Source organism: Octopus sinensis, linkage group LG3 (genome assembly GCF_006345805.1).
Source record: "Octopus sinensis linkage group LG3, ASM634580v1, whole genome shotgun sequence".
Taxonomy (NCBI): domain Eukaryota; kingdom Metazoa; phylum Mollusca; class Cephalopoda; order Octopoda; family Octopodidae; genus Octopus; species Octopus sinensis.
In genome coordinates this window covers 150,137,227-150,151,055 of record NC_042999.1, presented here as the reverse complement: position 1 = coordinate 150,151,055, position 13,829 = coordinate 150,137,227, and the positions used below count along the sequence as shown (strand labels likewise).

Sequence of the window (13,829 nt, the reverse complement as noted above, 5' to 3'; positions counted from 1 at the left end):
ACTGAGTTATTTTACTAAATTCTTTGTTATATTTAAAATTAATTGAAAGAAGTCAGAGTATCTCAACAGAAATATGGTAACAAAAGGGTTAAAATCTATAATAGAGATACCAACCTAGCAGAGATCGCCTCTGGTTCTGAAGTACAAATGTCTTGTTTTCAAAAGTTCTGAATTAAAATCTTCCACCAAACCTTAGTCACAATTTATGTTCCTAACACTAGCTGAATGATAACTAAGTTATTTTACTAAATTCTTTGTTATATTCAAAATTAATTGAAAGTAACACAGAGCATCTCAAAAGAAATATGTTTCCATTTCTTGGCAAATGTCTTCCTGACACCTAGGGCAAAGAAACTGATTCTATACATTGATAGGCTATTAAAATAAACACACTAGACAGTCCGTTTACCACACCATATTACACCACCCCATACACACTAGCACTGACCACTTCCCAGCACCCACACCATCATCCACACACCCACACATTAATGACGCACACACTTACACACACACACATCCACACATCAAGGTCACCAGCTCCTATCCACATGTACATACTTACACTCACATACACATGCACGCACACCTTCGTTTTGGGATCACCAATACTTTAATATCTCCCCTTCTTCCTAGCTCTTCTGTCTAACCACCTCTGTCCAGTCAGCCAACATGATTGACTGCTAGCCACTAAAGCTTTTTTTATTCTCTTTCTGTTTATTTTCTTGTGTTCCTTTCTGTTGAAGAGTGTAGGCTCAAAATGTAAATGACTTTCTCACCTTCCCGAGTGTTAAACTAATACACCTGTTTGTTGTTTATACATGTGTCTTCATCTTTGGTTATTCTGTAAATTCCAACTATGTATAAGTAATTATTTATATGGGTGGTAACCATTCTCACAGTGACAATATTTTTTTCAATATGCATGATGTACCAGTTAAAACAATCATTTGCACTTCTTGTAAAGATAGTAAACCAGGGAACATCTTCAAATAATTTTCAGTTCCTTTATCATTCCTAGTGCTCCTACAATCATTGGTGCAGTAACCACCTTGAGATGCCACATTTTTCTTTATTTCAATGAGCAAATCTTTATATTTTCTGAACTGTCAAATTCTTTTGCCAAGATATTATGATCACAAGGAATACTCATGTCAATCAATAAACAGACATTACTATTTTGGTTTTTTACAACAATATCCAATTTATTCACTTTCATGTTTCTGTCTCTATGTACTGGAAAGTCCCAAAGAGTTGTAACATTTTCTCCCTCAATTACAACCTCAGGGTGATACTTATACCACTTGTCAACAATTTTGATTTTAGAATACCAACATATTAACCACTATAGATATTGTTTGATTTTGTCATGTCATGATTTATACTTTACTGGTGTTAAAACTTCACATCCAGAGGTTAGGTGGTCACTGTTTCCATTTCATTGTTGCAGAATCAGCACTTTGGATCTACTCTAATTTTCATCACATTGGCTTGGTAGTTCTGGATCAATAAGCTTTTGATCCAGAGCAACTAAGATGAAGCTTTCCCTTTCTGTCTTTAGCCTGGAGCTTTGTAGCCACTGATGAGTATGCTTCTGGTTAGCATCAGCTTGTTTCTTATGGGCCGCATATTTGCCATGCAGAGGTTTTTGCTTCCACCTACCTGCAAACTCTCTTACTCTCTTTTACTCTTTTACTTGTTTCAGTCATTTGACTGTGGCCATGCTGGAGAACCACCTTTAGTCGAGCAAATCGGCCCCAGGACTTATTCTTTGTAAGCCTAGTACTTATTTTATCAGTCTCTTTTGCCAAACTATTAAGTTACAGGGATGTAAGCACACCAGCATTGGTTGTCAAGCGATGTTGGGGGGACAAACACAGACACACAAACATATACATACACATACATGTGTATGTATATATATATATATATATATATATATATATATATATATATACATATATACCAGTTAAACGATGATGATGATGATGATGATACGATGGGCTTCTTTCAGTTTCCATCTACCAAATCCACTCACTAGGCTTTGGTCAGCCCGAGGCTATAGTAGAAGACACCTGCCCAAGGTGCCACACAGTGGGACTGAACCCGGAACCATGTGGTTTGTAAGCAAGCTACTTACCACACAGCCACTCCTACGCCTGTTCATGCACTTTTTTCTTTTCCATCAGTCTTGCTTCCTTTGGAAAATTATTACTATTTATCATTCTGAATATGTTTTTCTAAGCAGGAGAAAAGAGGGCACTTTTTCTTGGAGATGGCAGAGTAATCTGGGATTTTTGTTTGGGGTTTACCTCGGATTACCCTAATTGGACTGCCTTGCTATTGGAGATTCTATTCATTTATTTATTATTTATTTTTCTACTTTCTATTATATATCTTCTGTTATATTCTTAACATAACTACACGTCTGATAAGGGTACACTAGGCATAAGCATCACAACCATATGTGCGCGACATGGTAATCTCATATCAAGATAAACAGCACATGACCTTGCAGGTGCGGCCCAGTTAGAATTTTTTTCTGGTCGAGTAGCCCATCCTACTCAAAAGGTCCCTGAATAAGGGTTGTTTAAGAATGTTGAACGAAACACCCATGTTTCCTGAGGCGAATTATTCAAAGCCCAAAGAATTCCTCTCAACACATGGCTATGATGCTCCCACACTACTTCTGCTCATGATCAGAGGTGCACGTATTGTCAGCCACTAAGGGACATGCTCAACTGGTTATGGTCAAACAACTGACAAACAAATCTGTGGTATTGAGCAGAATATTTGCTGTAGCCCATCTTTTATACCAAGACAAAACAATGTACATGATAACACTTCCAATCATTTAAGATCAGAAGCCATGAGAGTCACTGCCTGGTACTGCATCTATCATTATTATTATTATAAATATAGCTTTTTGATATTAATACTGCATATGTCACAAATAATCATTTTTTAATAAGCCTGCTGGCTATTTGCAACATCAATGACTGAAAAGTCACTGTTATTCTATATACTGTTGGCAGTGAGATTTGGCTGGTATGTGTGGTGAGTGGACATCTGTCACTAAAGAGACACAGTACATTGAAGTCATGTGATCAGGCAGATGATTCTCATTCGCCAATAGTATGAATACGTGTAATTTTATGCACCACGTATCCATATTAAGGGTCCTCTTAAGGTGAATACCACAGTGTTAGGCAATTTAACAAAACATCCATATTAAGTTGGATATAAAGATTGCCTATTGGAATTGTGACTTGTGCTGTTGACTTGCAGAAAAGTGAAATTCTGTATTTTGCAAGAATTGTAAGAAAGATTCTTCAGATTTGAAGAGAACTTGTCACAAAACCCCAAAATAACGCTACTCCTAATTAAATTAGCATTTAATAGTTTTGGAATAATAATAATAATAATAATAATAATAATAATAACATGCCCTAATGCAGTACCAGGCAGTGGCTCTCGCGGCTTCTGATCTTAACTGATTGGAAGTGTTATCATGTACATTGTTTTGTCTTGGTATAAAAGATGGGCTACAGCAAATATTCTGCTCAATACCACAGATTTGTTTGTCAGTTGCTTGATCTAAACCAGTTGAGCATGTCCCTTAGTGGCTGACGATATGTGCATCTCTGAGCATGAGTAGAAGTAGTGGGAGAGCATCATAGCCATGTGTTGAGAGAAATTCTTCGGGGTTTAGATAATTTCACCCTTGGAAACATGGGTGTTTTATTCAACATCCTTAAACAACCCTTATTCAGGGACCTTTTGAGCATGATGGGCTACTTGACCTGAAGAAAATTCTAACTCGGCCCTACCTGCAAGATCATGCATTGTTAATCTTGATATGAGATCACCATGCCATGCACATATGGTTGTGATGCATGTGCCTGGTGTATCCTTATCAGACAGGTAGTCATGATGAGTATACTGGGCTTTGTATATTTTACCCCAGTGTCACTTTGATGGCATGCACTGCTCTCTCACTCAATAATAATGAAATAATTGTGTACAGTGCTCAGGTGCACTACAATTCATCAAAGGTGCAGGTACAGTACATAGAATTATGTACAAAATTCAGGAATTGGATATGGGTGTGTGGTGCATAAAAGCACATGTATTGATATTGTTGGCATACAAGAATCATCTGTTACTGGTGCCAGAACTGCTAGATCAGGATTTTGACATACTCCATCTCTTCAATTACTGATATCAGCTAACTGCATACCAGCCAAGTCTCACAGCCAATGATATTTAGAATTCCAGTAGCTTTTCAGGCACTAATCGCCAATAGCCAACAGGTTTATTAAAAAGTAATTATTACTGTCGGAAGCAGTATTAATACCAAGAGACAATCTTTATATCCAGTTTAACATGGATATTGCTATTGGGCTGGATGCCAAGCCATATTGAATTGTTATATTTTGAGGAGACTTCTTTCTACACCCTAATACAGGATGAAGACCACGCATCTGCACTGATATTATTTCTAGAGATACATCATCATAATCATTTAACATCAGTTTTCCATGCTTACATGGGTTGAGCTGTTTGATAGGGTCTGACAAGCTTCAGAGCTGCATCAGGCCCTTGCTTTGGCATGGCTTCTCTGGCTGGATGCTCTTCCTAACACCATCCACTGGGTGTTTTTTTTTTTCTGTGCCACCAGAACTTGTGAGGTCATCGAGTAAGTTACAAGTCAAAGTAAAGGAAGGAAAAAGAAGAGTTCCTTGTGACTGAGTGGGAGTATGTTTGAGAGGAGGAGGAGAGGTGATTTAATGATAGGTGGTGAAGGTGAAAGTATGATAGAGAAACAAGCACAGATGTCATACATTTGAAGAGGTGCACAGGAAACTGTGAATCTACTAAAGCTAATAGGGAATAGAGATTCCTGGTACAACATGGTGAAATGCCTCTCAGTTGCAGTTGCTTGATATATACAAGATAAAAGAAGACTTATTTTATTGATTCCGGATAAAATATAAAGTTGACCTTGATGAATTCAAACCTCAAAACTTCCAAAACGACAGACTGATTCAACTATCTTTCTCAGAATAAGAACCCAGAATAAAAAGGAAGGAAACATTTTCTCTATTTCAACAACTACCAAGTAATTCTACCTCAATTTCTCATTGAGAAGCTTGCAAATATTAACCAATCTATTTTCTGTTCTCTTGTTGTCTCCTCGAGATATTTCTAGAATAGTCGACATCTTGAATAAAAGTGATATTTACTTTCAGTAACTGACATTTCATCTTCACTTCTTTTTAATCGCTACTTCTGTGGCAATGATTGAAAATTTTATACAGAATGTCAACTATGAATCTCTAACACCCACAGAATAGCTGGTTAGGTCCTCATTACAGCTATGGGTGAAAACAAACCAAACAACACACAAAAAAGGTACCTACAAAAAAATATAAATAGATCAATCAATGAACAGTTTGACATTACAGAACAAGGAATATAAACAATGACTTTTGTAACTTTTTATCCAACCTAAAAATAATTGTGCTCCTTCAAATATTTATGTGCTAATCATTCCAATATTAGAGAATTACTGATTGAAGTGTATCTATATTTCGGGAAGCAGGAGGTATTTAAGAACTTATTGAATAACCATTATTTCCATTGTATTAACTCTCATTATCCGCATCTCCCAAAAGAGAACTGGTTAATTTCTCTTCTATTTAATTCGAGCAAAAATAAAAGAGAGAAAATATGTTTGCTTTGCAACTAACTGGCCTGGACAATAATAGAAAGAGAATAATATATGTATGGTAACCCTTGTTATCAAAAGACGCTGTTCAAATAGAGTAGCAGCTGCTGTTATGAAAGGGTGAAAAACCTGATTCAGTCAGAAGCAGAATAAACTACAAAGCTGGTCTCAAAGAATGTTTCTGAATAATTGAATGTGTGTATATGTGTGTGTATATGTGTATCTGTATTAGGCACAGGCAAGGCTGTGAAGTTAAGATGTTTGCTTTGAACCATATGGTTTCAGGCTCAATCCCAAGTGTCTACTACTGAAGCCTTGGGTTAACCAGTTGCCTTGTGAGAGAATTTGGTTGATGAAGTTGCATGGAAGCCTATTGTGTACACACACACATTGTGTGTGTATGTTTACACATGCCTGTGTTTTTCCTGTGTCTTTGTGTTTATCCCCTCCATCACTTGACAACTGGTGGTGGTTTGTTTGCAGCCCTACAACTTGGCAGTTTGTTAAAAATGAATTATACAGATTTAACTGCAAACTCTTTCAAAGATTACTTCCTTCAACCCCTCTACTCATTCCTATCAAAAGAACAGGAAACATTCTACACCTCTGACACAATTCATTTTGAACTCAACATACCTTCCAAGAACATAGAATATCATTGGTAGAGCCTAGCAATATTTGAATGGGATATGAACAGTAAACTCTGTTTAACTAAAACATTCCAGATTCTGAAGCAACCTACCTGCAACATTTCTTAATCAGAGACCAAAATTATTAACCAATAGCTACAACCAGCATAGATTCCCCTTTTGAAAAACTTCTAAAATCTCAATATGCTGAGTTGTCAGAATATATAAAAATAAATTTTAAAATATCAATTTTTGCTGGTCCCACCAATCTCTCGGAGTAATTGCTCTTCAAGGGGACAGCATTGAACTATGTACCTTCACAACAAACAGAAGTTCATAAGCAGTGGCTCTCTGCAAAAACCAGCAAAAATTCCCCTTTTGGAAAACTTCCAAAATCTCTATATGGTGAATTGTCAGAACCTATAAAAATGCTTCACAACAATCAGAATTTCATGAGCAGTGGCTCTCTGCAAACATCACCTTTGAGTATAGATCCAGCCTTAACTAATGAGAACTTTACAAATGTATCAACGAACACAACACAACTCTGTTGTCTTTTATATGCATAATATCGGTTTCAAATTTTAGCACAAGGCCAGCAAGTTCTGTAGAGGAGATAAGAGATCAACTGGTACTTATTTTATCAACTCTGGAAGGATGAAAGGCAAAGTTAATCTTGTCAGCATTTGAACACAGAATGTAAAGACAGACAAAATGCTGCCAAATATTTTGCCCAACCTGTTAATGATTCTGCCAGCTCATTGCCTTTTGTACATGCGTGGTATTGGCATTTATATTCCCATCCTGGCATGGATTAGACAAAACTTATTGAGCTTGAATTCTTTATGGTTGGATGGTCACACTGTCCTTTATTATGTTTTTCAAGCAAAGTATTTTCCATTCCACCAGTCTTCAAATGTCTACTGAACTATGGAATATTTCTTCACCCAAAGATGTAAGTAATGCCATTGTCTTTCACTCAGACGGTACTAAAAATGACATGGAGAACTGACATCCATGTACACACACACATATCATTATCATCATCATCATCATCATCATCATCATCGTTTTAACATTCACATAGATCAGTCAGAATTTGTTGAAGCAAATTTTTCTGCAGTCAGATCCACTTCCTGTCACCAACATGCACATGTTTCCAAGTAATGTAATATTTTCCTATTGCCAGACACTGCTTATATGACAATAATACCCACTTAAAATTGTTGTACAATGTCGAGACAAAGTGACACAAACACCCACACACACACAAATGCACATACATACATTCATATATACATATATACCAGGCACGTGCCGTCATAAATTACTCATGTTTGACAGTTGGTCATATTTATGTAGTATAGTAAAACACAAAAAAATAAGCGAAGCACAGGCACACGACTAAATTGGAGGCAGATTTACTTCTTCCTTCATATCGTATAAAGAAAATGCTGTTGTAGGAATGTATGCAGCATGTGTACTACAGCAGTACTAAGTGTAGCTTAAATACTGAGATTGAAAAGCAGGGGCAAATTATGCCTATCTAATCTACAAAAAGATAAAATATTTTGCATTTTATGCATAGTAATCAGAGTAACCTTCATAGTTTTATTGGTAGGTGGGTAGGTAGGTAAGTAGGTGGATGAATGGATGGATGGATGGTTGGATGGACAGATGAATGGATGGACAGATGGATGGATGGACAGATGGATGGATGGATGGATGGACGGATGGACAGACGGACGAATGAAGGGACATATGGGTGGATGGATTAATAGATACATAGTCAGAAAGATAGATAGATAGATAGATAGATAGCAAGCTAGATTCTTAGACAGAGGGAGAGAGGAGGAGAGAGAAAGAGGAAGAGAGAGAGAGGGAACGAGAGAGAAATGATGTATGTCCTATGTCCAACATGAAGTACAAGTACATAGAATATGAACTATTTTTTCGAACAACAAAAGACATAAATGGAAAACAAGACAAACAACATAAAGAACGACCCTTCATCAGTTGTTGGCTGTTTTTCTACTCTTGTATTTCGAGCATTTAACAACAATACATGCTTTTGATAAAACAGTTGCTCCCGCAAAGCAAATTGTATATATATATTATTTATATTATTATATGATTGAATACCATGCATCCTCTTCCAAGTAACTTTTATCTTATATATATGTGTGATATGTGTGTGTGGGTGTGTGTATGGGTGTGTGTGTGTGTGTGTGTATGTGTGTGTGTGTGTGTATTTTTGTGTCTGTGTTTGTCCCCCCACCCTCGCTTGACAACTGACATTGGTGTGTTTACATCCCTGTAACTTAGTGGTTCGGCACAAGCGACCAATAGAACAAATACTAAGCTTACAAAGAATAAGTCCTGGGATTGATTTGTTCGACTAATGGCAGTGCTCCAGCATAGTCGCAGTCAAATGACTGAAACAAGTAAAAGAATAAAAGAATAGATGCAGGCATGGGAGCATGGCTAAGAAGTTCGTTTCCTTTAGCCTCGGAGCTGCCCATACTTAACGAGTGAAATTGTGTTTATCTTTTCTCCTTTTTTCTTTTACTAGTTTCATTCATTAGATTGTGGCCATGCTGGGGCACTGCCTTGAGGAATTTTAGTTGAATAAATTGACCTCGGAACCTGTATTTTTAAGTTTGGTATTTATTCTCTTGATCTCTTTTGCTGAACTGCTAAGCCTCAGGGATTTAAATAAGGGGTCTCCAAACCTTTTAGACCATCGACCCCTTCATGGAATCCTTGACTCCTCGTCCTTCCCCCCTCCAGGTATGTACAAGAAAATATATAAATTATAATAATAATTAAGTAGATGTGCATTTATTGCCCCCTTGAATAGTCCCATCAACACCCAGGGGTCGATATCAACCACTTTGGATACCCCTGATGTAAACAAACCAACACCAGTTGTCAAGTGGTGGTGGTGGGAGGGGGAGAAGTCATATACAAAGATACACACATGCACATGCACACACACACACACACATGCACATACACATGACAGGCTTCTTTCAGTTTCCATCTACCAAATCCACTCAAGGCTTTGGTTAGCCTGAAGTTATAGTAGAAGACACTTGCTTAAGGTGTCACACAGTGGGACTGAACCCAGAGCAATGCAACTGGGGAAGCAAGCTTCTTACCGCACAGCCACACCTGTGCCTATGTATCTACAAACAAAAATTGCATTGACTCTTGCCAAATTGTTTGCACCTGTAATTCAAAAGGTACAGCCTTGCCACTCACTAAGCGTCATGGCGGTTCTGTGTGAAAATCACATTAAGGATACACGTGTCTGTGGAATACTCAGTCACTTGTACACTGTGCTTATTTATTGAACAGAAAACTCTGTTGGTGAAACAACAGAATCCTCTTTGTCAAACAACGAGGAAGCTTGGAGTGGAGTGTATAAATGTCTGTGTGTGTGTGTGTGTGTCGGTGTGTAAGTGTGTGTGTGTGTACAAAATCATGTTTACAAGTAGTATTAAGTATGCCAAAATTCTATGAATGTATATATGTATGTACATATGTATGTATGTATGTATGTATGTATGTATGTATGTATGTATGTATGTATGCATGTATGCATGTATGCATGGATGTGTGTATGCATGTATGTTTGAATAAATGTATGTATGCATGCACATACATATATATAAATATACAGACATACATAAATATATATATATATGCATATGTATCTGAGTGTGTGTATGAACGTGTGTGTGTGTACAAAATCATGTTTACAAGTAGTATTACGTATGCCAAAATTCTATGAATGTATGTATGTACATATGTATGTATGTATGTATGTATGTATACATGTATGACTGCATGTGTGTATGCATGTATGTTTGAATAAATGTATGTATGCATGCACATACACACATATATATAAATATACATACATACATATATGCATATCTGGGTGTGTGTGTGTGTGTGTGTGTACAAACATTTTGGTTGTTAGAAGTGTGTAGCTTAAGAAGATTAAAGCTTCCTCTGATTATATCAGCTTATGATGTCAGCACACACTTCAACGATATCACTACAAATTATATTGATGTCACCACAAACTACTGTGATGTCACTAAATATATTTTTGTTCCTTCATTCTGCTGCTTTCATTGAGTTACATTTGCATACACACATACATTACGCACACTACACACACATACATTAGCATACAGTACTTGATGCCTCATATTGCTATCTCACATGCATGTATAGGTGACTAAATTGTTGGTGAATGAAGCCGTAACATGACTGGTATTTGTTTGGGTTTTTTTTGGCCCAGGGAAGATGAAAAAGCATCTAGCATTTCCTATGAGGATTTGAAGCAAGAATATTAATAAACAAAACTAAATGCTGTTTTTCTTTTTTTTTTCAGTACAAGTAATACACCTGAATACTGTATGCAATAATTCATTATTGTCATCGTCATCATCTTCGTCATCACTATGGTGGTGAACTGGCAGACCTGTTAACACGCTGGACAAAATGCTTAGCAGAATTTTGTTCCATTTTTACATTCAGAGTTCAAATTCTGCCGAAATCATCTTCGCCTTTCATCCTTTAGGAGTCAATGAAATAGTACCAGTGGAGCACTAGGGTTGATGTTATCAACTAGACCCCTTTCCCAAAATTTCAGGCCTTGTACTAACCATAGAAAGGATTATTAATTAGGCAGTGAGCTGGCAGAAATGTTAGCACGCCGGGCGAAATGCTTAGCAGTATTTCGTCTGCCACTACGTTCTGAGTTCAAATTCCGCCGAGGCCGACTTTGCCTTTCATCCTTTCAGAGTCAATTAAATAAGTACCAGTTATGCACTAGGGTCGATATAATTACCTTAATCCCTTTTTCTATCCTTGTTTGTCCACTCTATGTTTAGCCCCTTGTGGGCAATAAAGAAATAAGAAACATTAGCACATCAGACAAAATGTTTAGTGACATTTTATTCATCTTTACATTCCTAGTTCAAATGCTGTATAAGTTGGCTTTGCCTTTCATTTTTCTGGGGGGTCAAAGAAATAAGTACCTGTTGAGCTCTGGGTTCAAAGCAATTAACAATCCTGCTTCCTGCAGATTTCAGACCTTGTACCTATTGTAGAAAGGATTATTATTATTATTATTATTTTTTTTTCTTCTTTCAAATTTGCTTCCATTTCTTGCCGAGTGTCTTCCCGACTCCTAGGGCAAAGAAACTCATAGTATACATTGGTAGGCCATTAAACCAAACTCAATAGTTCGTTCATTTTTTTTATTTTTTTAAATTTTTTTTTTTATTAATATTATTATTATTATTATTATTATGTGTACCTTTTCTTCATGCATACCTTTCCTTCATATGCGTACCTTTCCTCCATATGCGTACCTTTCCTTCATTGGACACTTAACTCTGCTTGCGAAGACCTGCTGAGGCAAGTGAAATCGAAATCAAAATCAAATTCGATGACAGCACTACATGACTGGCATCCGTGCTAGTGGAGTGCTAAGAGCACCATTCGAACAGGATTGTTACCAGCATTGCCTTACTGGCACTTGTGCCGGTGGCACGTGAAAAACTCTGCCAGATCAGATTAGGGCCTGGTGCAGCCATCAGGTTTGCCAGTCCTCAGTCAAATCGTCCAACTCATGCCAGCATGGAAAGTGCACATTAAACGATAATGATGATGATGATGATAATAATAATTAGGCAGCAAGCTGGTTAAAACATTGGTGCATCGGGCAAAGTACTTAAAATTATTTCTTCCAGCTCTTGACATTCTGAGTTCAAATACAGCCTTTCATCTATTAAGGGATAATGAAATAAAGTATGAGTCAACTTATGGGGCCCATGTAATTGACTAACCTCTCACTTCAAAATCTGAAACCATTATTATTGTCATTGTTGTTGTTGTTGCTGTTATTGCAATGAGATTTAAAAAAGTATTTGTGCTCCACTGCAATCTCTATTTAAGATGATAAAAAATAGCTAGAAGGATATTTAGCTGCCAATTCTAACAGGTCAAACAACTGTGTGAAGGCCTCTGCAAGTAAGTAGTCAAGTATTTAAGTGTAGCTAATTCGCCAAGAGCTGTATAATAACCAAATAATCATTTCTCCTGTTGTTAGACAAGTCAGTAAGGAGGTTGCCGGCTAAATCATTAGCACACCAGACAAAATGCTTTGCGGCATTTCTTCCAGCTTAACATTCTGAGTTCAAATTCCACCAGATCCAATACTTCAAAACATTGTTGACTTTTGGTCTCCTCAATCGGCATGGTATGATTTGTTATAAAAATGTAGGCACAGGAGTGGCTGTGTGGTAAGTAGCTTGCTTACCAACCACATGGTTCTGGGTTCATTCCCACTGCATGGCACCTTGGGCAAGTGTCTTCTACTATAGCCTTGGGCTGACCAAAGCCTTGTGAGTGGATTTGGTAGATGGAAACTGAAAGAAGCCCGTCTTATATATGTATGTGTGTATATGTTTGTGTGTCTCTGTTTGTCCCCCCAACATCACTTGACAACCAATGGTAGCGTGTTTACATCCCCGTAACTTAGTGGTTCGGCAAAAGAAACCAATAGAATAAGCACTAGGCTTCCAAAGAATAAGTCCTGGGGTCGATTTGCTCAACTAAAGGCGGCGCTCCACCATGGCCACAATCAATTGACAAGTAAAAGAAAGTAAAAGAGAGATTCAATAAGACGTTTAATCTTTTCGCTTTTCATGTTTATTCATTTTTCATTTTTTCTTTTTGTTTTATCGAGGGTTAAACATTTTATTAGTTGGGGGAGATAACCTAATGTTTTAATGGGGGTGAGATAACCAGAAAATACCCAGTTTTAAATACCATTCCATCTTTTGTTGAGGTATGTCGGGTTTAAAACTAATTTTTGTCAAGATGCATCGAGTTTATTGAGGCAACACAACTTGCAGCAAATACTCATTCTTGTTTTTGGTAGATATTTATCATCATTAGTGGAATAACCATGAAGTTTAATTTTGTAATTAAAAGGTAAAAACAGGAAGTGTACAAACCTGACCTGAAGTTAAACTGTGACAAAACCAAAAACAGCTAATATATTAGGCTGACTCAAACTTCAACTTCAATACTTGTCTACAGATGTAGCTAAGTAGTAAGAAACTTGCTTTCCAGCTACATGGTTTCAGGTTCAGTCCCCATTGAGTAAGTATCTTCTATTATAGCCTCAGGTTGATCATAGTCTTGTGACTGAATTTGGCACACAGAAACTGGAAAAAAAGGCAATTGTGTCATCATCATCGTTTAACGTCCGCTTCCCATGCTAGCATGGGTTGGACGATTCTGACTGAGGACTCGCGAACCAGATGGCTGCACCACGCTCCAATCTGATCTGGTAAAGTTTCTACAGCTGGATGCCCTTCCTAATGCCAACCACTCCGAGAGTATAGTGGGTGCTTTTACATGCCACTGGCATGAGGGCC

General features: G+C 37.3%; 1 long non-coding RNA gene across 1 annotated transcript in view; it reads left to right on the top strand.

Moving 5' to 3' along the window:
• LOC118762821 overlaps window positions 1–195 on the top strand; it is a 5,878-nt gene extending 5,683 nt beyond the window's left edge. Inside the window, exon 4 of the long non-coding RNA XR_004998570.1 lies at window positions 107–195. This is a non-coding gene — a long non-coding RNA (uncharacterized LOC118762821). The remainder of the gene's footprint in view (window positions 1–106) is intronic.
• Window positions 196–13,829: the final 13,634 nt, after the last annotated feature.